Source organism: Lynx rufus, unplaced genomic scaffold (assembly GCF_022079265.1).
Source record: "Lynx rufus isolate CCGP_SWC_20201006 ecotype Redwood Valley unplaced genomic scaffold, mLynRuf1.p SCAF_10, whole genome shotgun sequence".
Lineage (NCBI taxonomy): Eukaryota > Metazoa > Chordata > Mammalia > Carnivora > Felidae > Lynx > Lynx rufus.
Window position 1 is genome coordinate 9,371,693 of NW_025814824.1, and position 25,874 is coordinate 9,397,566.

Sequence of the window (25,874 nt, forward strand, 5' to 3'; positions counted from 1 at the left end):
GTCAACTGTATACATATTGCTTGTAAGCCAAATGGGGTTTGACTAAACTTTAAAGCAAAATGTCAACCAAGAGCACACAATATTAATTACTCTTTTATACAGTATGATACTGAAATTCCAAAATGTTCTCTTATAAATGAATTTTACCAATAGCTCACTTTGTGTTGTGGTTTAAAAATATGTCCACAAATTTTTTGACACTCTTCTCTTCAAAAGGTCAGTGTTGGTTCTCTTCCCCTTGGGCATACACTGGACTTAGTAACTCACTTCTAACAAATAGAATATGGCAGAAATAGTGTGGAACTTCTGAGATTAGGTCATAAAAAGCATCATGGCTTCCTCTTTGGATCACTTGCTCTAGAGGAACCTAGCTGACCTTTTGTGAGAACACTCAGCTCCACAGACAAGTCCATGTGTCAAATAAATGAGGTCTTCCAACAACCACAAAAGAAGTGAGGTTTCCTGCCAACAGTCATGAGAGTAAACCATCATGGAAACAGCTCCTACAGCCCCAGTCAAGCCTTCCAATGACTAAAACCTTGCTGACATCTTGAGCACACTTCTTCAGAGACCCTAAGCCATAACCACCTAGATAAGCTGTTCCTAAGTTCCTGACCCGTGGAAATTTGGAGATAATAAATATAACTTAATTTAAGCTTCCAGGTTTTGTGTTAGCTTATTACATTGCATTAGATAACTAATACACTTTGTTTCTCTTCTGTACACACTGTTCATCATTAACTTTATGACTTCTTTTATATTTTCTCTGCAGTAACTTGAATCATACCTGTTTTCACTTGGAGCACCTTGAATATGTTTTACTTCATCTCTTTCTTTAGTAGCATAATTCATCATTTCTAACTGAAAAGGTATAAATTTGCACTTGTACTAGAAAAACTCAATTAGTTTATTAGCATGATCACTGCACTCTGCTTAAATTCTGATAGTTTCATGCCACTATTGGAAAAAAAAATTATAATAATGAATTAAAGTGTAGGAGAAAATTGATATCCAGTCCACTGAAAACCAATTTTCAGATAAAAAATCATTGTATTTACTGCTTGCAATTCATTCTAACTAATTTACAGAATCATGATACTTGTAGATTCACTTACTATAGCACATTCAAATTCATCCTCCATATTTGCACAAACTATTAACTACTTAGAATTTTTCCTTCAATGGTAAGATTTATATTAAAATTTTCAGCAATATTTTTAGGAATACATGTATTACTTGTTAAACCACTGGGCCATTTTGTGAAATAGTGTGTAATGTAACATAATAGTAAGGCAAATTTGCAATTTGATATATATAAACAAAAAGACAAATAATACATACTTATGTGCACGCATTGTTGAAAATATCAATAAATTATAAAATACATAGACTGATTCAAAAATTGTATAAATTATTCTTATCATAAATTAAAGAGGAGACATCACTACAAAACCTACCGATATCAAAAAGGTGAAAAGCGAAAATTATGGACAACTTTAGGCAATAAGTTCAACAATAGAGATGAAATGAAAAAGTTCTTCAAAAGGCTAAAACTACCAAAGAATACTTAAGAAGACATAGGGAACCTGATTAGCTCTGTGTCTAGCAAAGAAATTGAATTGTATATAAAAACTATCCCAGAAAAAATGTGGGTGCAGATGATTCTAGTAATCAATTGTATCAAAATTTTGGTAAAGAAATAATACAAATTCTACCTTAACTCATTTTATGATGCCATAATTACTTTGATGCCAAATTAGACAAAGACATAAGAAAATAAAACTAAAGACCAATATTTCTCATAAACATAGATGTAAAATCCTTAAAAAATTTTAATAAATCCTTAGTAAAATTTTAGCAAGCCAAATTGAGGCACATATTGAAAGGATAGATAATACAATGTGAGCAAGTGGGCTTAATCCCAGAAAAGCAATTTTGATATAACAGTTAAAAGACAATCAGTGTAATCCATCACATTAATAAACTAAAAAAGGACCATATGATATCTTAATAGATTCAAGAAAAGCATTTGCCAAAATTCAACATCCAGTGTGATAAAAACTAGGAATGCAAGGTAATTTATCAACTGATAAAAGGAAACTCTACAGCTAACATTATAGTATGGTCAAAGACTAAAATGCCATGCCCCTAAAATGGGAACAAAGCAAGATATTAACTCTCACCACTTCAGCATTATACTCAGGTTCCAGCTAGTTCAATAATGCAAGAAAAAGAAAAAAAAGACATACAATTTGGAAAAGAGGAAGCATAATGTTTTTGTTTGTTTAAAGTTTGTTTATTTATTTAGACAGACAGCATGCTCACGAGCAGGGGAGGAGCAGAGAGAGTGTGAGAGAGGATCCCCAGTAGGCTCTGCACTTGCAGCACAGAGCCTGATGCAGGGCTTGAGCTCACGAACCCTGAGATCATGACCTGAGCAGAATCAGAGAGTCAGATGCTTAACCAATTGAGCCACCCAAGTGCCCCAAGAAGAAGCATAAGTGCTCATTCAAAGACAGCATGAATGTCCGTCTAAAACATTTTAAGGAGTCTATATAATCTAGTTCAAAGCAACTAGAACTAATCAGTAAAGTTTGCAACAGGTATATTTTACATAGAATGTAAGATTGATATAAAAAATTCAATTGTATTTCTATATACTAAAAATAAACAATTGGAAATGGAAATTAATAAAATACATTTACAGTAATATTAAACAATGCAATATGAATCAATGTAACAAAGTATGTACAAGACCTGTATATTGAAAACTATAAAACACTGCTTAGAGAACTTAAAGGAGACCTAAATAAATGGAGGGATACACTACGTTCACCAGACTTTAATTCTCCTTAAAATTATCTATACATCCAATGCAATTCTCGTCAAAATTTCAGTAGGATTTTTTTGTAGTAATTGACAAGCTAAGTCTAAAATTTATATAAATGCAAAGGATTTAGAATAAACAAAACAAATTAGAAAAAGAACCAAGTTGGAAGACTTACATTTCCTGATTCCAAGACTTAGTATAAAGCTTCAGTAATCAGGACAGTGTATTACTGGCATAAGGACAGATGTATACAACAAGTAACAGAATAGAGTCCACAAATGGACTTACCCATAAAAGGTCAATTGCTTTTCTGACAAAGACACCAAGGAAAAAGGACAGTCTTTTCAACATATGGCACTGGAATTGGATGCCCATACTTAAAAAAAAAAAATGAATCTCAACCTTTACCTCAGAACATATACAAACGTTAACTTGAAACACATAATAGGCTTACATGTAAGAGATAAAACTAGAAAACTTCTAGATAAAAACATTGAGAAAAATCTTTGAGACCCTAGATGAACAGAGAATTCTTAAGTGGGGCAGAGAATTCACAAAAAAATTTTAAAAAATGGACAAAATGGACTTCATCCAAGATAAAAACTCATTATTTGAAAGCTATGTTAAGAAAACTAAAAGGCAAGCCACAGACTGGGAGAAAATATATGCAAAATATATATCTGACAAAAACTTGTATCTAAATATATAAGGAACACTTACTACTCAATAACAAGAAAAGAAACCAATTAAAAATGGGCAATATATTTAAACAGAAACTTCACCAAAGAAGATATTCAAACGGCAAATAAACACAAAAAAATGGTGCTGAACTTCATTAGTTGTTAGGGAAATGCACAGAAAACCCATGAGAAAACTCTACAAATCTGCTATCATGGCTAAAATTAAATTGGCAGACATTATCATGTGTTGGTAAGTGTACGGAACAACAGGATTTCTCATTGCTGGTGTGAATGCAAAATAATGGAAGCACTTTGGAAAACTGGCAGGAATTATTTTACAAAATTAGCGATACACCACACAGCCTAGCGATAACGCCCTCAGATGTTTACCAAAGAGAAATGAAAATACATGCTCGCACAAAGATGTGTACAGAAATGTTCACAGACACCTTATCGAGGTGGCATCACCATGGTGGTTAAGAGCATACACTTCAAAGCTAGGTTACATAAAAGCTAAAAATGGCCTCAGGATAAAAAATCTTAATATCTATAAACTGGTAAATGAATAAACCATATTATGGTGCATCCATACAATGAAAAACTACTCAATGATAAAATGGAACTCATTACCAATGTATGTGACTATGCATGGATCATAAATTAATTATACTATTAGTTAATAAAGCCAGGCCCAAAAGACTATATGACTCCATTTATATGCTCTAGAAAAAGCAAAGTCATAGTGATAGAGAATCAGTTGACAGTTGTCAAAGCCTGGAAAGTGGAGACAAAATTGACTGCAAAAGAGTAAAGGGACGCTATCTGAAGAGATAAAAATGTCCTGTATCTTGATAACAGTGTTGGTGGTTACAAGACTGTACGGACACATTTGTCAAAACTAACCAAATTTTGCATGTAAAATTAGTGACTTCTATATTATGTAAATTACATTTTAACAAAGCTTATTAAAAAAGAAAAAAAAGCTGATAGGAAAAAAATTATTCTGGCTAAGATGCATACCACCTGTTAAGAAAGCAATGACATTTAAAAGCACAATAGGATGTTATGGAAAAATTATACTTTACCTTATGTTTCAAATCTGTGAAAAATATGTAATAAAATTGTTTTCCTGATTCCTTTTTTTTTTTTTTTTTTTTTTGAGCCTAACAAACCACTCTGTAGACCAAACTTTGTGTTGCAACCATCTAGGAAAGAGCTTTTGATGTGACTTAGCCCTGACTTACACTAGTTTAGTTTCCTTCACTGCATTATTTTAGCCTACCCACTCCTTAAATACAGACATTTCTCAATGTTCTGCTCATGGTCCTTCACCTTTCTTTTCTCTCCCAGGACTTCACCAGTCCCCATAACTCTATCTGGTATATGGTGGCTTTGTAGTCACTCTCACTAGAGGTAGAATATACTTCTATATCCCTTAGTTTTGAGCTTAGCTATGTTTTGGTCACTATGATGTTTAATGGACTTAACCCCAATGGAGGTTTAATGTGTTTGCAGAGTTAAGCTTGCCTTCTATAAAGAGATTCTCCTGTGGAACTTCTGTCCCTTCACTCCAGGCCCCAGAAAAGACTATAGGTGCCAACCTCTGGTCAATCTGAAGACCCAGAAGCATGAGAATAAAGCCTGTATGCCACTGGGTTTGGGGATAATTTGTTATGCAGCATGATTGCTGGCATCTTCTTGTCCCTTTTCGTTTCTTCCCTTTTTTTCCAGGGACTTTTAGTGGAAGAGATCATCCATTCTCCGTGCTATCATTGTCACATCTAAGGGAAAATGCCACTAAATCTGCCTCTAACCTGGCCTCTCTTCTGAGCTCCAGATTCCCACATGATGTCTACAAAGTAAGTATCTACTAGATACATGAAGAAAGAGAAAAACGAAATTCTATCAATTAGTGGCCTACTAGAAACTTATATACTTTTTCCATATGTTGCCTCAGTGAATATTTTGATGAGTTAATGGAAGTATTACTGGTATAAGTTAAACTGGAGAGAAGGTTACTTATAATTACTTGCCCTCGGCAAGATAAAATGGGACCGTATATGTTCTCACTTGGAAAGGGCATGTTAAAGGAAAAAGAGGAGGATGGATGAAATAGATAAAGGGGATTAAGAGTACACTTATTTTGATGAGCACTAAGTAATGTACAGAATTGCTGAATCAGGGGCACCTGGGTGGCTCAGTCACTTGAGCGTCAGATTCTTGATTTGGGCTCAGGTCATAATCTCATGGTTCATGGGATTGAGCCACATATCAGGCTCTGCATGACAGTGTGGGGATTGCTTATGATTCTCTCTCTCCCCCTCTCTCTGCACTCCCCCACTCATGTGCCCACATTCTCTCTCTCTCTCTCTCAAAATAAAGAAATAAACATTTACAGAAATTAACTGCTGAATCATTATACTGTACACCTGAAACTAATAAAACACTGTATGTTAACTGTTCTTTAATGAAAAAATAGTCCTAGGATTACAATTAATGGATTTAAAATTATTTTTGGTCTAATTTTTAAGAATTGTTTATATAGTATAGGTACTTATATTGCTGTAATACAGAGCTGATACTACATAAAATATTTAGCTTCTCCCTTCACTATAAAATGGAATTTATATTTTTATTCTTTATTTGAGAAAGAGAGAGAGAGCACGAGTGGAGGAGAGGGTCAGAGGGAGACAGAGAGAATCTTAAGCAGGTTCCAAAACTCAGCATGGAGCCCAACATGGGGCTCAATCCCACAATCCTGGGATCATGACCTGAGCTGAAATCAAGAGTCGGACACTAAATTGATAGAGCCATAGATGCACCCCCAGAGTTTATATTTTTATAGGAAAAAGTATAGATGCACCAGGGTTCATTTACTGAGATAACTTTTTAAAGTGTTTTTCTATTGGCTTTGAAAGGGTATTAAGGTAATCTATAACTACTATATAATCCTATCATCACAATGCATTACATGAGTAAGAAAGGAGATGGCCACATTGTCAGGTGCTTGAAAATGCATGTGTATGAGCAATTATTTTGGTGATGTAGAAGCCAAATCACTTTCTGAAATATTTACAGGGGGTGAATGAAATAAGATGCCTTTTTCCTTGGTTAAATTTTGTTAGAATAGGCTTTTTAGAACAGTTACATACTTATAAAAAGTTTAAGAAGCTGTAACAGAAAGTTCCCACACACTCCTTCAAGTAGTTTCTCCTATTATTAACTTATTAGTTATGATTAATGAACAAACACTGAAGCATTATTATTAAATAAAGTCCATAGTTTATCCAGATTTCTTTATTTTTAACCTACTGTCTTACTGTATTTTAGGATCTCACCCAGATTACCACATCACATTCTGCTTATGTTTTCTTGTTTTTTTTTTTTTTTTTTTTTTTGGCTGTGACAGTTTCTCAAATTCCTTATTTTTGATGAACCTGACAGTTTTGATGAATACTGGTCAAGTATTTTGTAGAATGCCCCTCTACTAGAATTTGTCTGATGTTTGTCTCATGACTAGACTGGAGTGACAGCTTTTTGGGAAGAAGATAATCAGATGTAAAGAGACACAAAGGGACATTTTCATCACACCACAACACAGGTAAGTACTATCAACATGATTTATCACAGCTGGTGTCGACCCTAATCACCTGGCTGAGGTGGTGTGTAATGTTTTCTCCTCTGTAAAGTTCCTCTTTCTCCCAGCTTGCCATACTGTATTCCATGGAAGGAAGTCACCATGTTCCGCCCACTCATAGGGAGTGTGGAGTTATGTTCCTCCTTTTTAAGGATGGAATATCTACATAAGTTACATTGAAGTTCCTCTGCACAGATTTATCTTTTATTTATTCAATCATTTATTTATATCAGTGTGGACTAAAGGATATTTATTTTATACTTTGAGTTCTAGTGCAGTAGTATTTTATCTTGTTGTTCCAATTGTTTTAGCTTTGGCCATTAGGAGTTCTTCCACTTGCGGGGTGCCGGGGTGGCTCAGTCCTTTAAGTGTTGGACTCTTGATTACAGCTCAGGTCATGATCTCATGGTTTGTGAGTTTGAGCCCCGAGTCAGGCTCTGTGCTGGGTGAGGAGCCTGGTTGAGATTCTCTCTCTCCCTCTCTCTCTTCCCCTCCCCTGTTCTCTGTCTCTCTTTCTCTCAAAATAAGTAAATAGACTTAAAAAAAAAAAAAGGAGTTCTTTAAGTTGGACTAAACTGTCCTGTGTCCCTTTGGCAATACCCCATCAATGTAGGTTTTTGCTTTGTTTTGTTTTTTGGAATTTCTTACTTTCTGTCACTATAAGGGATTCCAGTCATACCTTATGTATTTCCTACTCTAGCCCAAGAATCAACCACTTCTCCAAGGAGCCCTGCTTCTTGTTACTGGAAAATGGCATTAGATACCAAGATATAGCTGCTGAGTGTATACACTTGTGACTAGAGTATTCTTACTTGTAGGTCTCTCATCTGACAGGGCAAGGATTATATATGTGACTACCCCACAGATACAGATCTACAGATATTTTCATATATAACCATCTGTATCTGGATTGAGTTAAACATGAGTGCATATGAATGCCTCCAACTCTAATCTATGGTCACATGGATCATTTTAGCCTCCTCCCCTTGCTTAACGGTGGATTCCCATTCTAACAGTGAGAAACCTGGCCCCTGCCATCTGCCACACATTTACTTAATTTTTAAATTCCAATATACACGCATAGCAGTATCAGAATTGTTAAGCCATAACCCCATGGGAAACAAATTTATTAACTAGAGTGCAGTATGTGTGTGTGTGCACACAGCCACTTAGGTCAGCGACCTCCCCCACCCCCTTCAGTGAGGTTGTCTCATACATTTGTAATCCAGTTTGATTTTCATGTCACAGGCTACATTCTTCCTGAGATCCCTGACCTCCTAAATGATTTGGTGAAAGTTGCACAGATTCAAGTTTACTTTGTGCCATATCAAGCTCTATGGGTCTTGACGAACGCATAATGTCAGGTATCCGCCATTATAGTCTCAGGCAGAAGAGATTTACCACCCTGAAAACCTCCTGTGCTTCACCTACTCAATCCTCCCCTACTCCCCCGAACTCCAGGCAACCAGTGATCTTTTCACTGTCTTTAGAGTTTTTCACTTCTATAATGTCATATAATTGGAATCATAAAATGCACAGCCTTTTCACACTGATCAACCAATTTTAATATTCATTTTAGGTTCATCACCATGCTGTTTTTCATGACTTGATAGCTTATTTGATTTTATAGCTGAATAGTAGTCCACTGAATGGATATACAACAATTTGTTTATCCATTCACCTAGTGAAGGACATCTTGGGTTCTTTCACATTTTTGGCAAACACATTCCTATAAGCAATGTAGGAACCCTCAACAATACTTGTTCCGTGATGAAAACAGAGAATTAAGTGAACATACACATATGAGCATACATATATATGAGATACTGAGACCCCCGGGCACCTTCCTCTATGAGGGTTCCAGAATTCTTGTGCCAGTCTTTCACTCTTCAGGCAGGATACTGAAGGATCTATAAAGGATCCAAAAGAATGATGTAACATTAAGGATTCTTCAATAAGATGGCCCGGTCAGGTCATCTTTGGTGAAACTCATAGTCCACAAACCCCACTCAAGGGTCTGCAATCCCAGTGAGTTTTTAGTCTCTCACTCATATGCAAAGAGACAATGAAAGATCACAAAAATCCAGAGGAAATCCTCTAACATGAAAGGTGGACAGTAACCAAATAGCAAAAGATAGGGAGAATCGGTTGAAAGTCCCACTTTGACTCAGGTCATGATCTTGCAGTTCGTGGGTTCAAGCCCTGCATCTGGCTCTGTGCTGACAGCTCAGAGCCTGGAGCCTATTTTGGATTCTGTGTCTCCCTCTCTCTCTGCCCCTCCCCTTCTTGCTGTCATTAAAAAAAAAAATAAAAATTAAAAAAAATCGCAAAATATAATGTGCAATAAACAGGTTCTGAAATGAAAAGGAAACTTAAAAATCCCTTTCTTTAAAAACCTCAGACGCAGAAAATATTGCAACACAGAAAGAACAGCAGACTGAATGGGTGAGCGGGGGGTGGGCTGTGCGAGGGTTTAGAAGCAAATATGGCCAAGGCAAGGCTGTTTGTTTGTGCACCTGATGAGGCAATTTTCCATACTATCCCTGCATTGTCCTGCAATCTTGACATATGCCTTGAGCATCAAAGGGAGGCTTGTAGGACTCCTTTCCATCCCACAGGGTCTAGGAGTCATTTCTGAGCCTGTCAAAATATGTGTTTTACTGTGTGTGATGCTTTCTAATAGTAAGACCTTCTTACAGATTAGTCAGAAAAATATTTCAACACATGAACATCTATCATTTCTATTTATTTATCCTCTCCCTTTTCTATGTTCAAGCATGTGTCACAGCTGGTTCTGTGAACATTACCTCAAGAAAAGTGTGCGTGTGTGTGTGTGTGTGTGTGTGTGTGTATGAGAGTACATGTATAAGAAATAACTCTCACATGGAATAGAAATAACCTAAAAGAGTCTTTGCAGATGTGATTAGTTAATTTAAGATGAGGTCATACTGGATTTATGTGGGCCCCAATCCAAAGACTAGCATCCTCCTAATGAGAGAAATTAGAGACAAAATTTAGACACGTAAAGAGATAAGACAGCCACATGAAGACAAAGGCAGAAATTGAAGCAATGCAGCTGCAAACCAGGGAACAAGGATTGCCAGCTGCCACCAGAACCTGGAAGAGGCAAGGACGGATCCTCCCCCAAAGCTTCAGAGGACGTGGCCCTGCTGATGTCCAATTTTAGACCTCTAGCTTCCTCACCTGTTGAGGAATACTTTCTGTTGTTTGAAGCCAGTCCATTTGTGGTACTTTGTTACAGCAACCTTCAGAAACTAATGCACGGGGATACTTGTACACACTCAGTTATCTTAGCCAGACGTTTGACAAAGGTAGGGACAGAAGGCTGGGGAGGTCAAGAGGCGAAGCAGGGGAGAGAAAAACAGAGAAGAGCTATGTTCTTGTAATAGTTGGGGCTTTCCAGAAATAAATGGGACCAAACATAATTTGATGGAGGGACGGACAGACAGGTGATATAGACTGATTCAGCATAAGGAATTGCCTCACACAATTATGGAGGCTGACAATTCCCAAGATTTGCAGCTGGTAAGCCAGAGGCCCCAAGTGAGCTGTTGGTGGGGTTCTATTTCAAATGCTGATCGAGTAAGACCCAGGAGAGACGATGTTTCAGTTTAAGCCCAAGGGCAGGAAGAAAACTGATGTCTCAGTTGGAAGGCAGTCACACAGGAGGAGTTCACCTTACTCCCAGAGAAGGATTAGCTTCTTCCTCTAGTCAGTCCTTCAACTGATTGGGTAGGGTGTCCTATCCACATTAGGGAGGGCACTGCGCTTCACTCAGCCTACCAATGGCAATGTTAACCTCTCCATAAACACCCTCACTTACACACCCAAAACCATGTTTGACTGAATGTCTAGGTACCCCATGGCCCAGTCAAGCTGCCCTCGAAAAGTAACGGTCACAGTCCTACTTCCTGGCAGGACTGGAGACAGCAAGTCCCTGGGAAGCAAAACCCGGAGGTGAATGAAGCAGATCCATGCATGGCCGGTGACAAAGCTGTCACCCCGAAGAAGCCCACATGGATCTGATTTGTGTGGTTCAGCCATAACCGGAGCAAGCCAAGGACATGATAAACAAGGACAGCTCCCTCTTTTTTGTGAGAATCTTTGGAAACTCATGAACCTCCCAAACTTGACCTAACTGAAGTTAAATTTCTCACAAGCCCAGCTGAAATAGATCAGTCAGTTCCTAGGATATAAAGAGATGAGATTCTACACATGTGTTCGTTACCTGGAATTTATAATCTCTCTATAAATCAACCTCTGGCAAAATAAAATGGCACGGGACACCCCAAAAAACCCTTGAGAGCAACTGAAGGTCCTGTCACATAGAACCTGTTTCAGTGAATGTTAGACTAGAAATGGACACCTGGCCAATTAATTCTTAAGAAATAGAAGTTTCCTGGGGTGCCTGGGTGGCTCAGTTGGTTAAACATCTTTTTATTTCAGCTCAGGTCATGATCTCATGAGACTGAGCCCCAGGTCGTGATCTGTGCTGACAGCGTGGAGCCTGCTTGGGATTCTCTTTGTCTCTCTCTCTCTCTCTCTCTGTCTCTCTCTCTCTCTCTCTCTGCCCCTCTCCCACTCATTCCCTCTCTCTGTCTCTGTAAATAAACATTAAAAAAAGAAATAAATAGAAATCTCCCTGCACAGACTACATTTCTGATTACACACAGGCCTGCTACTTGACATTAAGGGATGGAGAACACAGGAGTGTTCTGTGAAGACTTCTGCTTGCCTTTGCCAAGTCCACATGAGAAGTAAGTCCTTTAGATATAGGTAGGAAAGCTCTTGGGGCAGACACATATGATGCTGCAACCCCCAAGCACTACGGGCACCAAACTCACTATACTCTGATGAAGCCTCTTTGTCACGATTTTCCAGGAAATCAACTTATCCCCAATGTAAAACACAGAAAACCGTTAAATCAGGGCCATGTAATGGAATGACTATAGAATGCAGGCGCATAAAGATGCACCTAACTGAGGACCTAACCCTCAGTTACTGCTCCACTGATTAAGTCATGGGAAGCATCACCAGAAAGAAAAAGCATGAGGATATGGTTCCTCGCAGGAACCCTGAAGGCAGGAAGGAAGCTTTTGGCGACTGTCTGCTTTTCTGGATAATTTTTGTCCCTGGCAATGGTGTGGGGACCCTGGAAAACTATACACTTTGGTATCAGGAAGGCTGGGGTTTGAATTCCAACCCTGTCACTTTTGAGGACATTAGGTACATTACTTAACCTCTTGCTTCTTAAAAATAACTAAGTTTTCTTACATCTTCCTCTTCAGCTTGATTCAGAGCTTTCATTTCTAATTATGACTTTATACCCTGGCAAGAGAAAGCCACTTTTGGGGTAGGGGTGGCATTTTCCAAAAATGACACAGCTTTCCACCCAATCAGAAATTCCTGGACAACCGCTGTTTAAACAGCAAATAACTCTTTAGAAAGAATGTGAATAAATCAATTACTTCATAAACTAATGAATGGATAAATAGGAGAGAGCAGCATCAACAGATAAGAGAAAGCTTACTAAAGAAAGAGAACGAAGAAACATTTAGTGGCTCTTCTCAAGCGAGACTCTTGAATGCAGAAGGTCAACCTCCTGTGGCTTCTGAGGCCATAAATTGTGGTCTCTTCTAATCTTGAAAGGCCATTGCAAATATGATTCTCTGTCACTGTAGTGGCTGGGACTACCTGGGGAAATCACACCTCTGCAGTGCATATGAAGGAAACTAGTGAGACTGATAAGGGACTAATGAATGGCTTGATTCTCAGCCAATCAACTGGGCCTACAGAAGATCCAGCTTTTCACAACAAGCCTCTGTGGCCCTCAGTGGCTACCTGATATGGTCACCTGCAGGCTATTAAGCATAGCTCCCGATTGTTCCAGGGTAGGACAACCTTTGATGCTGAGTCCTCATGATACAGAAGGGAATGTCCCCATGAGATCACCAACATAATCACTCATGTCCAGGAACACATATGAAGGATTATTTTATTCTCTGACTTTGGGAAGATTCTCTGACTTTGGAAGAAATCTCAGAGAGCATCTGACCTGGCCTTTATGTGTTACAGATGAGGAATGGACCGTCTAAATGGAGATGGTAATTTTTTTTTTTGAAGGTGACTGAGAAGACTTACTTTTACTTCCTCATTTTGCCCTTGAGAGGCTAGATCCAGCTTCAGTCTAGCCACTATATATAACCGTCCGTGCTCAGCTGGCCACGGGGATGTGGCTCAGAAGGCTGTGGAAAATCAGGATGTAAACGTCGAAGTTAGAACCCAATGTACTTCTTGGCTTACTTACAGTAAAACCTTGGTTTCCAAAGCACTCGTATATCAAAGCAAATTTCAAGAACCGTTGGCTCACTTGCGATCACATGACATGTGGCATCATGCACTACTCGTTTTACAAGACATCGCTTGTTTATCAAGTTAAAGTTTATTAGAAATGTTTGCTCGTCTTGCAGAACACTTGCAGACAATTTGCTCACAATCCAAGGTTTTACTGGTATTCTTTCCTAATTTCTTTGAGGAAAGCTATCTACTGAGTGTCTTCAACACTTTGTTTCCCACTCCCTAAACTCAGGTTAAGAGGAAAATAATAAAGACCTGGTTGTTTGGTATTTATAAAGAGTTTTCACATGCACTGTGTGGGTTTGGATCCTTATAAGGACACTGTGTGGCAGGCAGGATGCATAGATTTCCACTTTCTACACAGACACAGTTCTGGGAAGACTACAGTCAGACAGGATGAATCATCTGCTCATATCCCTTGCTTTCTTATCTATCTGAGGAAATCCACTGAGGCCTAGAAGCAATCTGAAGATCTCTTTTTTCTTTCATTTTTGTACACTTAACCTAGAAGTAGGCAGTCCCCTGTTTTCTTTCTGTTATCACAGAACATATAGCATCTCCCCCAAAAAAGGCATGGCCCACATTCATGCTGCCTGTACATCACACACACTTTTGACTGCCACTGGCTGTTGTAAATCCTTTCTTAGATAATGGGATTGACAAAAGTGAAAAAAAAAAACAAAAAAAAAGGTAACCTGGATGTAAAGGCAACTGCCTTCTGTTTTTGTTCCTGTCATATTCACAAAGTCTTTTGTAGAAAAATACCTGGAATTAAGTGGTGCTGCAAAAAAAACAAAAACAAAAACAAAAACAAAAAAAACAAGGCACTGGATTGCAATTTACTATCACTACTACTATTTCTAACTCATACAGCATTTTAAATGAACACTCCTTTTTTTTCCTATTACTCCCATTTCATAGATGAGGAAATTGAGCTTTAATGAGTTTAGGTGAATTGAATTTCCGGTGTATCTCTATCAGCACTTTGCAAGGGCTCGGTTAGTATTTGCTGAATTGAAGAGCATTCACTTCTATATCTCTTTTTGCACTTAATATTCAAATTAATGGCTGAACCAGGTATTCCCCCCCCTTGGAGAAGTGCACACCATGGAAAGGTGCCTCTGGGAATGCAAATAGCCCAGTCTATGTATTAGGCAACTATAAACAAATGGAGATTTGCACAGATGTAATTAAGAGTAGAAAATACAAACCTATGTGCAGAACCATGATTTACAGTCAAATTCACCTGCCTTGAAAGCTCCTATTCGATTGCTCCTCGTTTGATTACCAAGCTGGTATTTCAATGCAAAGCATATGCTTGTGGGCCCCCAGGTTCTCTGGGCTTATGAATTAGCTAATAACTTTGAAACGAACCTTTTAAGGGAGGAGTGCTTTATGCCTCAGCAATGCAAACATGGGCAAGTGAAAATATATGCATCTCGACTGGTTATTTTTGTACGGAGGACAAATGTGTAAAAATATGTTTACCAGAAAAAAATTTCTGGTTTTGACTGTTTGCCAAACGTTACACAAATAATTAGTGATGTTGTTAAATGCTCAGCAGCTCTTCCAAGGCTTCTTTTTTGGCATCAAATATGTTCGTTCTCCAGTATACGGGCATATATAATAATTTAAAGTATTCATAGAACATAGCTTCTGGCTTGACTTACAAAATGGGCTGCTAATGTTTCATTCCTTTCATTTATCCTTTTCAGTTCCTCTCCCATATATGAGAGCCTGAAAAGAGATGAATGAGATTTTTTGTCACAAATCTAACTTAACTTTTCTAAATTGTAAGTAAGATATCCTAAAGTGGTTGTTCATTTTGTCCACATTCCCTTCTCCATCATGCATCTTCTTCCAATATATTTGGAAGGTAAAATTTTGAGGGGCGCCTGGGTGGCTCAGTCGGTTGAGCATCCGACTTCGGCTCAGGTCAGGATCTCATGGTTTGTGAGTTCGAGCCCTACAGGGGCCTCATTGCTATCTGGGCAGAACTTGCTTCATATCCTCTGTCCTGCTTGCATGGATGCATGCTCTCTCTCTCTCTTTTCCAAAAATAAATAAACTTTTTTTTAAAAAAGGAAGGTAAAATTTCTAATAGAAAGCAAGAAAGCAAAAGTTTAAGGGCGAGAATACCAGAGCTTGGCTTTATCCCTCACCCGGTCCCCCTCCCCCCACCAAACACACCGTCTTGAAAAGCCGGAACGACCTAGAAAAAAGTCTCATCAGCTCTACTTTCTAGACTCAGTGGATGTTGCTAATATGAATAAAGTGTTGTTCCAAGAGTAAACTTTGGGTCTCACCACCACGTACACTCAAAATGTCTGCCATTACTGTTTGCTGTCTTGAGTGAAATGCAGCAGTTTTAGGATATCAGTAAAGTAAAAGCCACCCCCTCCAACTGCAAACCCACCGTGGTCAGTGGTACCAGAGGATGATGCCTTTGTTGGTTAGTCCAGCTGCAGCTCCATGCCAGCATCTTTCCACTACAGGGGAGCCTGGCCACGAAAGGGCCCAGTAGGAGTCACCTTGAGGAATGTGTTGTGTTAAAGCCAAATAGCAGAACTGTGTATGATATCTCTTATATCAGAAAAAAAAATGTCAGGGAGGAAGAATCCTGCTCAAGGCAAAATGCCAACCATGAGACAGAATGGCAAGTAAAAAATGGGCACAGTTGTGATATACTGATGGGGGTAAAAACCCAAGATGCTGGGAGAGTATGTCAGAGGAGAAGGAGGAAAGAATAAGGAACCACCAAAATGGAAGGAAGTCTGGATGTGTCCCAGAGCAGAGCACCATAGAAGAGCAAAAAGAGGTACAGCATATAAAACATCTTGTAAAGAGCAGTGACATCTCCCCATTTTACACATCCAGAACCTAAGTTGATGGAAGGAAGTCAAGGGCACTGCACAAAGTCCACCCAGTTGACCAAAGGTCCTACAAAGAGTGATTCGGCTTCACATTCTCACTGTGCAGGCTCCAACGTCCTGATTCTACCTGGAGAAACACTCCATGGACCCTCCTCAACACTGCCCGCCTCTACTAAGGCTGGGAAAAGGCCGACACACAGAATCACTCAGGAAAATGGGAAAAGGAGGAAAGCAAAGGGGGCTGGACAGCTTGCAAGATGAGACATCTACCATTAGAAAATAAATACACCGCATGTACTGATGGAAATTTAAAAAAAAAAAAGGCATGATCCAAGAGAAAACTCTTCATATCAGAATCTAGAAAAAAATATCCATGCAAATAAGGGCCCATTATTTCCCCCTCTGCACGGAATAGCTGGCTTGGAGTTTTAACATGGGAGGAAAAACCAGATGGCGGCAGACGGGCTTATTATAGAAAGTCCACTTGTACTGAAGTTTTCTCAGCGCGCTCCATCACTGCTGAGTGAGGTTTTGTTTTGTTTCCTTCTTAAGTGTAGGGCAGGCAAGTACCAAAATTTGTATAAAGTCTGAAACCTTTTCATGAAAATGTTCTGTTCAATACCTCCGATACATGATATATGATGCCACCACAGGAAAACTAGTGTTGCTACAGACGTTAATCATAATTATGAAAATTTTTAATTTAAATGTAGGTCTGAACACACAAAATACAGTGCATGGCCATCTGTTAGTTTTCCATCTGGGCTCATTTGCAAAATACATTCTGTTTCACTCCCCCCTCCCCCCTCTATTTATAATCTTCCCTGGAAAACAAATATGCCTAATCTATGGCATGCCAGAGCTGAAGTTAGCTATTTACAAGTGGCTTTTAATAGACATGGCTACAGTTGAAAGCAGTAACAGAAACTTCAAGGGTTTTTTTTTTGGGGGGGGGGTTGTGTGTATGTGTGTATGTGTGTGTATGTATGTGTGTGTGTGTGCAAGAGTCACCTCCTTAGATTGTCAGTAGATTTCTCCTTTGAGAGTATCCCATCTCCATGTGAAAATGGCTTTACAGGTTATCTGTAAGGAACAATGAAAAATGGGGGCGCCTGGGTGCCTCAGATCATGAAGCGTCCAACCTCAGTTCAGGTCATGATATCCTGGTTCATGAGTTCGAGCCCTGCGTCAGGCTCTGTGCTGACAGCTCAGAGCCTGGAGCCTGCTCTAGATCCTGTGTCTTCCCCTCTCTCTGCCCCTTCCCTGCTCACACTCTGTCTCTCTCTCAAAAACAAATAAAAACATTTAAAAAAGTAATGAAAAATGCAATATTGCTCTGTCTCTTGGTATCATGCTAAGAATAATATCTAAAACTTGAAGCTTTCATGGCAGCATTTTCACAACAGCCATAAAGCAGAAATACAAATGTCTATCAACAGATGAATGGATAAACAAAATGTAGCATATCAATAAAGGGAGTATTATTTAGCCATAAACAATGAAGGACTGGTCCGGGTGCCTGGGTGGCTCAGTCAGTTAAGCATCCGACTTCGGCTCAGGTCATGATCTCACTGTCTGTGAGTTCAAGCCCCATGTGGGGCTCTGGGCTGACAGCTCAGCACCTGGAGCCTGCTTTAGATTCTGTGTCTCCCTTTCTCTCTGCCCCTCCTCTACTTGCGCTCTGTTTCTCTCTCAAAAATAAATAATCATTAAAAAAATTTTTTTAATGAAGGACTGATAACTGATACATGCTACATTGTGGCTAAACCTTGAAAACATTAGGTTAAGTGAAAAGAGACACAAAAGGCCACATGATGCTTGATCTCATTTATAAGAAATGTCCCAAACAGGCAAATATGTAGGGACAAAAGTAGATGAGCAGTTTAGTTGCCTGGGGCTGGAAGGTGAGGTTGGGGGACATGGGGAGTGACTTCCAATGGATCCCTTTTAGGGGTGACCAAAGTGTTCCAAAATTAAATGCTAGTGGTTGCACAATTCTGTGAATATACTAAAAAAAACTGGACTGTACACCTGAGATAGGTAGACTTCCTGAAATATATATAATTTGTATCTCAAAAAAGGTATTAAAAAAACTATACAGCCAGACAGAGATGAAGAAATCACTTCGTCTATTTTTTACACTTTATCTTACTTTTATTTTTTATGATTTTTTTAATTTTTCATCTGTTTAAGATGGTACAGTGCGGTCTTGGTGGGGAGGCGAAAAATGACGGTTACCCAGCTGGTAGTGGTCAGGTTTCTAGGCGTCCATTCAAGGGTTCTCCCTGATCCGTAATGCTGAATGATGACGCTAATAAATTATCCTAGAGTCATGAACAGAGTGTACTGAAGAAGGAGAGGTTCAAATTCGAATGGAAAGACTCATTAGAAAATTACCTGGTGAAACCAAATCAAGGCAAGAAAGGCCTTCAATGATGCCGGCAGTATTAAGGACAGACGAACGTACTTGGCTCTAGGAGATCTCTTCGAGGTGAACGCTTCATGACTTTGTATCCGATTGACTATGAGGGGAAGTGGAAGGGAAGCAGACCTGGATGAGAAAGATGGCTGTGATCAAGAAGCCTAGACAAAGTAGGAACTGGAGAAAGACGATGAGTCTAATTCTTGCCATGCATTGGAGTCATCCGGAGAACACAGAGTGCAGACACTAAACAGGAAACTGGCATGTGAGAACTCAAAGTTTGTCCTAGAGCTTAGGGCCTAAGATAAAGGAGGAAGCCATCTGGTGAGCATGGGCCGTGAGAGCACTGAATGGGTACAGCTGTCCCGGAGCCAGAGCAGAGAGGAGCAGAGACTGAGGACAGTACGCGGGGACTCCCACAGGTAAGGATGCAGAGAGGAACAAAGAAACATTCTGGAATGAAGGTGGGAAATCAGGAGAGGTCAACAAAAACCAAGGCAGCAGATTGGATCTGAGCCCGTCAGAGGCTCTATGATGGATTTTGGAAGGCATCATTTGAGGCCTCATCCTTTGGTGAGGATTTTAGTTTACTTAGGTAGGCAGGTAGTGGGAAATAAATTCAGAAACTTGAACCAGCCAAAAGGTCTGGCTCTGGAGATAGGCAGGATGGGGAAAAATCTGTAAGAGTTAAACGGATTAGATGAGAAAAACTAGTGAAAAGAACTAAAAAAAAAAAAAAAAAACACAGATGGAAGCTGCTGGAAAATTCAAGAATGAGGCTATCACGACAGACTATGTTATAAAAAGGAAACTACAGTTCTCAGAAGATCTACTGTCACAATGAGGGTGAAAACGTAAAAGTAAGCTTCTGCATTTCTGCCCTAGCAGAGTGGGGGGAACACAGGTACCAACCCAGACCTTTAGGGGAGTAAGCAGACTTCTCCCATGTTTAAGGAGGTTAGCCACATTCTTCACTTCCCACTTCTGAGGAGGTTGAACTTGACAATGAGGGCAAACAAAAGCCTCTGAATTTTGTTCAGTTAAAATAAAATCCAGTTCCACAGATTCCCGCTAGGAAAACCACAAAACCAGGAGTCACAGGAGGTATCGTCCCTAGGACACTGTTATCTCAAAAAAAAAAACCACATACTGAGCATGTGTTTATTTACCAGGATGAAGGGTACGTCCTAGGAATTGAACGAAAAGAAAGATGTCTTGGCCTGTCCTTAGGGAAATCGCAGGGGAGTCACAGACAGGCAGACTGACTGTTTCCAAATCATAAGATAAATGCTGTGAGAGAGACCGGGGTATGCAGAGAAAGGCATGCCCTACTCTGCAAGGGACTGGCAAAGTGGGGCAGAAAAGGCTTTTCACAGAGGAGGCCATGCCCGGACTGAATCTTGAGGGATAAACAGTACACCAAGCCGACTGGAGGTGGAATGGGCATGGGGACTATTCTCCCAGGGTGCAGAGCGCAGCGGAGGGCCTGCGGCTGAAGTGCGGCTGGTCCTGGGAAGCCGGAGAGGCGCCTGCAGGGACCAGAGCATGGGGGGTCATTCTGCATCCTGCTCGACGTTGTTTCATTGTCCCCAAAAGCAGGCCCTAAGGTAAGTACTGGGTGCAGGTAGTTTATAAAGCACGGAGGAAAAAACAGAAGGAAAAGAAGTCAGTAAAGGCTGAGTTAACCAGGGGGTTACCTCTGTGGGCACCTGGGCCAGACCCCCTGGCGTCTCCTGGGTAAGCAAAAAAGACCATAATTCCGAATCACCACACTACAGGGCAGCCTGGACACTTATTCTCCAATTCCCAGCCCCGGGGGTGGAGCATTACTCTGGGCGTGTTCAGCCTACACACACACACACACACACACACACACACACACACACACACTTTACATTTTCAGATTGAACCTGCCACCTGCTTACTAACACTTCTCCTCCTCTCAGGCAGAGAAACAGAACAGAACATTAAGCAAGCAGCTGCCTGTGTGTAAGAAGCTGTCTTCCCCAAATGTGGGTGACCTCAGGGTGCCCAAGGGCAGAACATCAGTGGCTTCTGCTAAGCAACCCAGAGCGGGCCAGGGGTCTCCGCCTTCTGGCCACGGCTAGCTCACATCCACCTCCACAGTTCCACGCAGGACCCCCGCTCTTCCTCAGCCCTGAACGTCTAACCTCCTCCCACTCCCCCGCAGTTGTAACACCTCCCTCTGCTGCGAACACACAAAAATGCGCGTCGACTGCCGCACACGTCCAGAACATGCCACACACCATCTCTGTGTTATAGAGATGATCTATATATCATGTCTATATCAGGGATGTATCAGATGTCCCTGAACATCTCATACCATTTAAATTGTTGGTGTCTCTGCCCTTCCCACAGGGCCCAGAGCATGCTAGCATCGATTGATCGCTTGGGCAAAGACTATTTTATGAGCTTTTGGGAAACCAAGCCCTTCCAGTAAATCAACCAATCCAGGGACACCTCAAAAAGCATATATGCTTGGAGCGCCTGGGTGGCGCAGTCGGTTAAGCGTCCGACTTCAGCCAGGTCACGATCTCGCGGTCTGTGAGTTCGAGCCCCGCGTCAGGCTCTGGGCTGATGGCTCGGAGCCTGGAGCCTGTTTCCGATTCTGTGTCTCCCTCTCTCTCTGCCCCTCCCCTGTTCATGCTCTGTCTCTCTCTGTCCCAAAAATAAATAAACATTGAAAAAAAAAAAAAAATTTAAAAAAAAAAAAGCATATATGCTTAATACTGAGGCAACAGTATTAAGCTGTCTCAGAGGGGAAGGAATGTGCTGTCTTATAATGTGAACCAAATTAGCCTAATACAGAGCTTTGACTTCCTGGTAGTCTTCTGTCAAAAATAAATGAAGCGGGAGAGTCAGAACAGAGTTATGTATCTGAAGCCAAGCTGAAGAAACAGAGCAGACACAAGACATAAAAAGAGAGACAGCACACTGGCTTTAAATACATATAACATAAAGCATCAATGTCTGCTTCGTAACATTTATTTAAAACTTTTTGCCCTCTGAATCACCTTAATTTTGGATATCACTCTTCCCCACGGTCATTGTGAAGAATTGTACATTATCAAAAAATCTTTATTTATTTTGGTATATATTTTCTGACAGGTCAACTAGCATGGAAATTCTGGGCCTTGGGAGGTCTGAGTCTCCTTTTATATTTACCCAGCGAACGTGCTGTTACTCACTGAAGTCACTTGAACTATATGGGCCAGTTTCTCTTGTCAGCTTCTTGGAAGCTTTGAACTGGAAAAAGAAATACACAGCAGGGTAATCTAGCCCTTTGAAATTTGGGATGGCTAGGACAGATGCACTGTGGTATTGATTTGCAATAGGCTTTGTTCAGACGACATCAGTCTATATAATATGATGAGGATTCTTGGATTAAGATGTCCAGTGGTTATAAATGAAAAGCTGTTCTCTTTTGGTGGGGGGAAGGGTGCCAGGTGATATGAGTATGTGATTTTCAGTTACCTCCTTTGTGGGACTTTTGGCACTTGAAAAAAGGCACAGGTCCTTTCATTAGTAGGACAAAAGGCAGCCTAGAAGGACGGGTCGATTTAGAAGTTAATACATGACGGGTTTTCTCACATGGAGTTGAAGAAGCTGAAGAAGCCACTCTCCTATGGTCCTTACACAGATACTGTTTATCGAGCTTCCCCCCACCCCGCCCCAAAATGCTGGGCGAGGTGCTGGCACCTTCCAGCCATGCTGTCCTCACCAGTGTTCAAGAAGCTGTGTGTGCATCAGTTTGCTGTGAAGATGAGCAAACTGAGGCTGGGGAGGGGAGGTGAGCTGGCCAAGTCTCAGAGTTGGTGGAGTGAGGGACCGAGAAAAGAACTGATTACCATTCATCTCCAAAGGACAGGCACTAAACAACTACCCGCATGGTATGACTTTGTCCAAAAAAACAGAACAAAACAAAACAAAAAAACCTTCTGTAGCTAGACCGGGTGGTTTACCTGCTGGGTGTTTACAGACATCACCTCCTCGTGGATGGAAGAGACGTGAGTCAGACCATTCCTTTCATCAGGAATTATTTAAACTACTTTGATTTTTATACCTAACCTTTTTGTCAAAGGGCTTCATTTTAAATATTCACACATTCTGGTTTTACACAGGGTGTCCCTGGAAACCAATGGAATGTGTTTTTGTTTGGTTATTCCCAATTAGGCAGGTAGTCCCGATTAGGACTGCAGGGGTCTCCAGGAATTCCAAGTTATTTTCACACACTGATGATGTGGTGGGTGTGATTAAGTCTTTTCTATCATGAAGAACTGAAATCTGAACTATATGGATCTTGGTATCTTTTCATTAGCTATATATGACATTAAACTTTTACCATACGGCTGCTTTCCTTTAGAAAGCTGTCAGGCCAAGTCACTCCCCTATTTATAGTCCTTTTAGTGTATTTCACTGTTTCAATTTGTATGTCCTAGTTTTCTGTGAGGTTAACATATTATATTAGTTATTTGGATTTTTTTCAGAATCAGTTAGGACCTCAATCTAATTGTACAGCCTCCTGAAGGAGCCCTTGAATGGAGTGTAGCCCTCACTTGTGCCCCCCATATCTTACAGATACCTGGATGAAGGTGTCATGGGGGATTAGGGAAGAGGGAACAGGGTAAGGTCAAATTTCCACTCTTTCCCAAGGAATTTGGTGCTCTCCTTTGTTATGGATTGAATCATGTCTTTCCAAAAGACATGGAGGTCCTAACTCCCAGTATCTATGAATGTAACCTTATTTAGAAATAAGGTCTTTGCTGGGGCGCCTGCGTGGCTCAGTTGGATGAGCGTCAGACTTCAGCTTAGGTCATGATCTCGCAGTCTGTGAGTTCGAGCCCCGTGTCGGGCTCTGTGCTGACAGCTCGGAGCCTGCTTCAGATTCTGTGTTTCCCTCTGTCTCTGCCCCTCCCCCACTCAAGCTCTGTCTCTCTCTCTGTCTCTGTCAAAATTAAATAAACATTTAAAAAAAAAGAAATAAGGTCTTTGCATATGGTCATGTCAGACAAAGTCATTAGGTTGAGTACTAATTAATATGATGGTTTCCTTATAAAAAGGAGAAATTTGGAAACAGACAGAGACACAGGGACAACACCATGTCAAGACTGAAGTTTTGTTGCCACAAGTCAAGGAATGCCAAGATATCTAGAAATCCACTAGAAGCTAAGAGAGAAGCATGGAACAGTTGTGCCCTCACATCCTGATGAAGAACCAACCCTACCGGCTCCTTGATTTTGGATGTCTAGCCTCCACAGGTGTGAGGCAGTAAATCTCTGTTGTCTGCACCACCCATTCGTGGTACGATGTTACAGGAGTCCCAGATACTCCTACAGACTCTATCTCAGCACTCGGCATGCTCCTCAATCCCGACCTTGCCTCCTCACAACACAGATCCATTTTCTTCGCATCCCTTCAGTTTACTTTAAACAGGACTTTGTTCCATAAATATCCTATCTAGATATCCTGCTGCTCACACCCAAAGCCAAGAGGTCCATGAGAGTGGTACCAAGGCCTCTGTTCAGAGGGACACCAAGTGCATGGAGCGCAAATGACAGCCATCATCTCACCCTTTTGAATGAAATACTGGTATTGCGAATATACGACCCAAATACCAGAAGAATGATGATGTCATGCTTTTGCTTTGGTACTGAAAACAGTAGTCCCATTTTCTCTATTATGTCATTTCTTCTTTTATTTAAGCATGTCATTGTAGGGATTCTAATATTTCTGGGGATAAAGGAACTAACTTACAGAGAATAATGTAGGTGGGAATACTTATTCAATATTTAAATGTAGGAAAATAAGAAAGCACAATGGAGTAGCCCCCATGTAGGGGTGCCCTCCATGAACGGGCTTCTTACTGCTTCTTTTTGGATTTGGGTGAACAGGTGTGTACGCAGCTTGAGGTCTCTGAATCCCTGTGGGAGACGGATCTTTGCTTTGTGGACGTGTGCTCCTTCTGTCCTCCCTTTGACTTTCAAAAGTAAGTTATTAATGCTAATTATCCAGAAGAAAAGTTTTGTTACACTTTGCTTTAGCATTACTCCAACTCTGAACTGTATTTTCTTATTTATCCATAAAAAAATAATTTTACTCTCTCCTATTAGCTTCTCTTTCACCTTTGGAAATATCTGAATGGAAAGATTCTGGGGAGAGTCATGGGTAGTGGGAGTGAAAAGGAGTGTGTAGTTTACGTGGAAAAAGCTTCACTCTGTGGTCTCATCTCAGTCTCTAATAATTGGTTTCAGAATCTTGGGGGTCTGGGGAGAGGTAATAGGACAGATGTCAGACCTGAAAGCAGCTCATTCCTGGTACTAAGGACACTGTGTCCATACAAGTTTTGATTGCCCTTTTTACTTTCCTACAAGAGTAGGATCTCTAGCCACCAGAAGAACTGTATGTGTGGGATAACAGTCAAAGGGGCTTATGCCCCCCCTGCAAAGGGCCAAAGGGAAATGTTCACCAGCTGGCACAGTGAGCTAGAAATTAACAGCGATGCAGGTACTGTGTGCTCCTTTGTAATGACTTAGGTGGAAAAGGGCTGCTTTCTAATAGTTTAGGCAGAGGACTTGATAGAAACAAAGCAGTTAAATCCTCCTTCCTATCCTAAGGGAGAAGGTCTTGGTTGTCGCAAAGATTAATCTTCACAGTGATGCCATGTGAAGTCTTCATTTCTCCTCATTTGTTCAAGAAATATTTATTGAAGGCTTGCTATGTGCCAGATGCTGTGCTAGCCTCTGTGGTGTTATAGTGAATAAAACATTGCCCCTGCCTGCAGTGGGGGCGGCCAATGTGATCTATATTTATATTAAGAGATATTAAGTGCTAAAAAAGAAAGATAAAATAGGTTAAAGTACATAAAGAGAGCCAGTATGGGAAATAGAAACAGCTGTTCTTTTGGACAGGGTGGCCGGGGAGGCCTCTGTGATGGGGTTAACATGAGAGCAGAGATGAGTGGCCAATGAGGAAGCAGATCATCTGGGCACAGACATCTCAGGTAGAGGGAAAGTGAAATGGGGAAGGTACATCA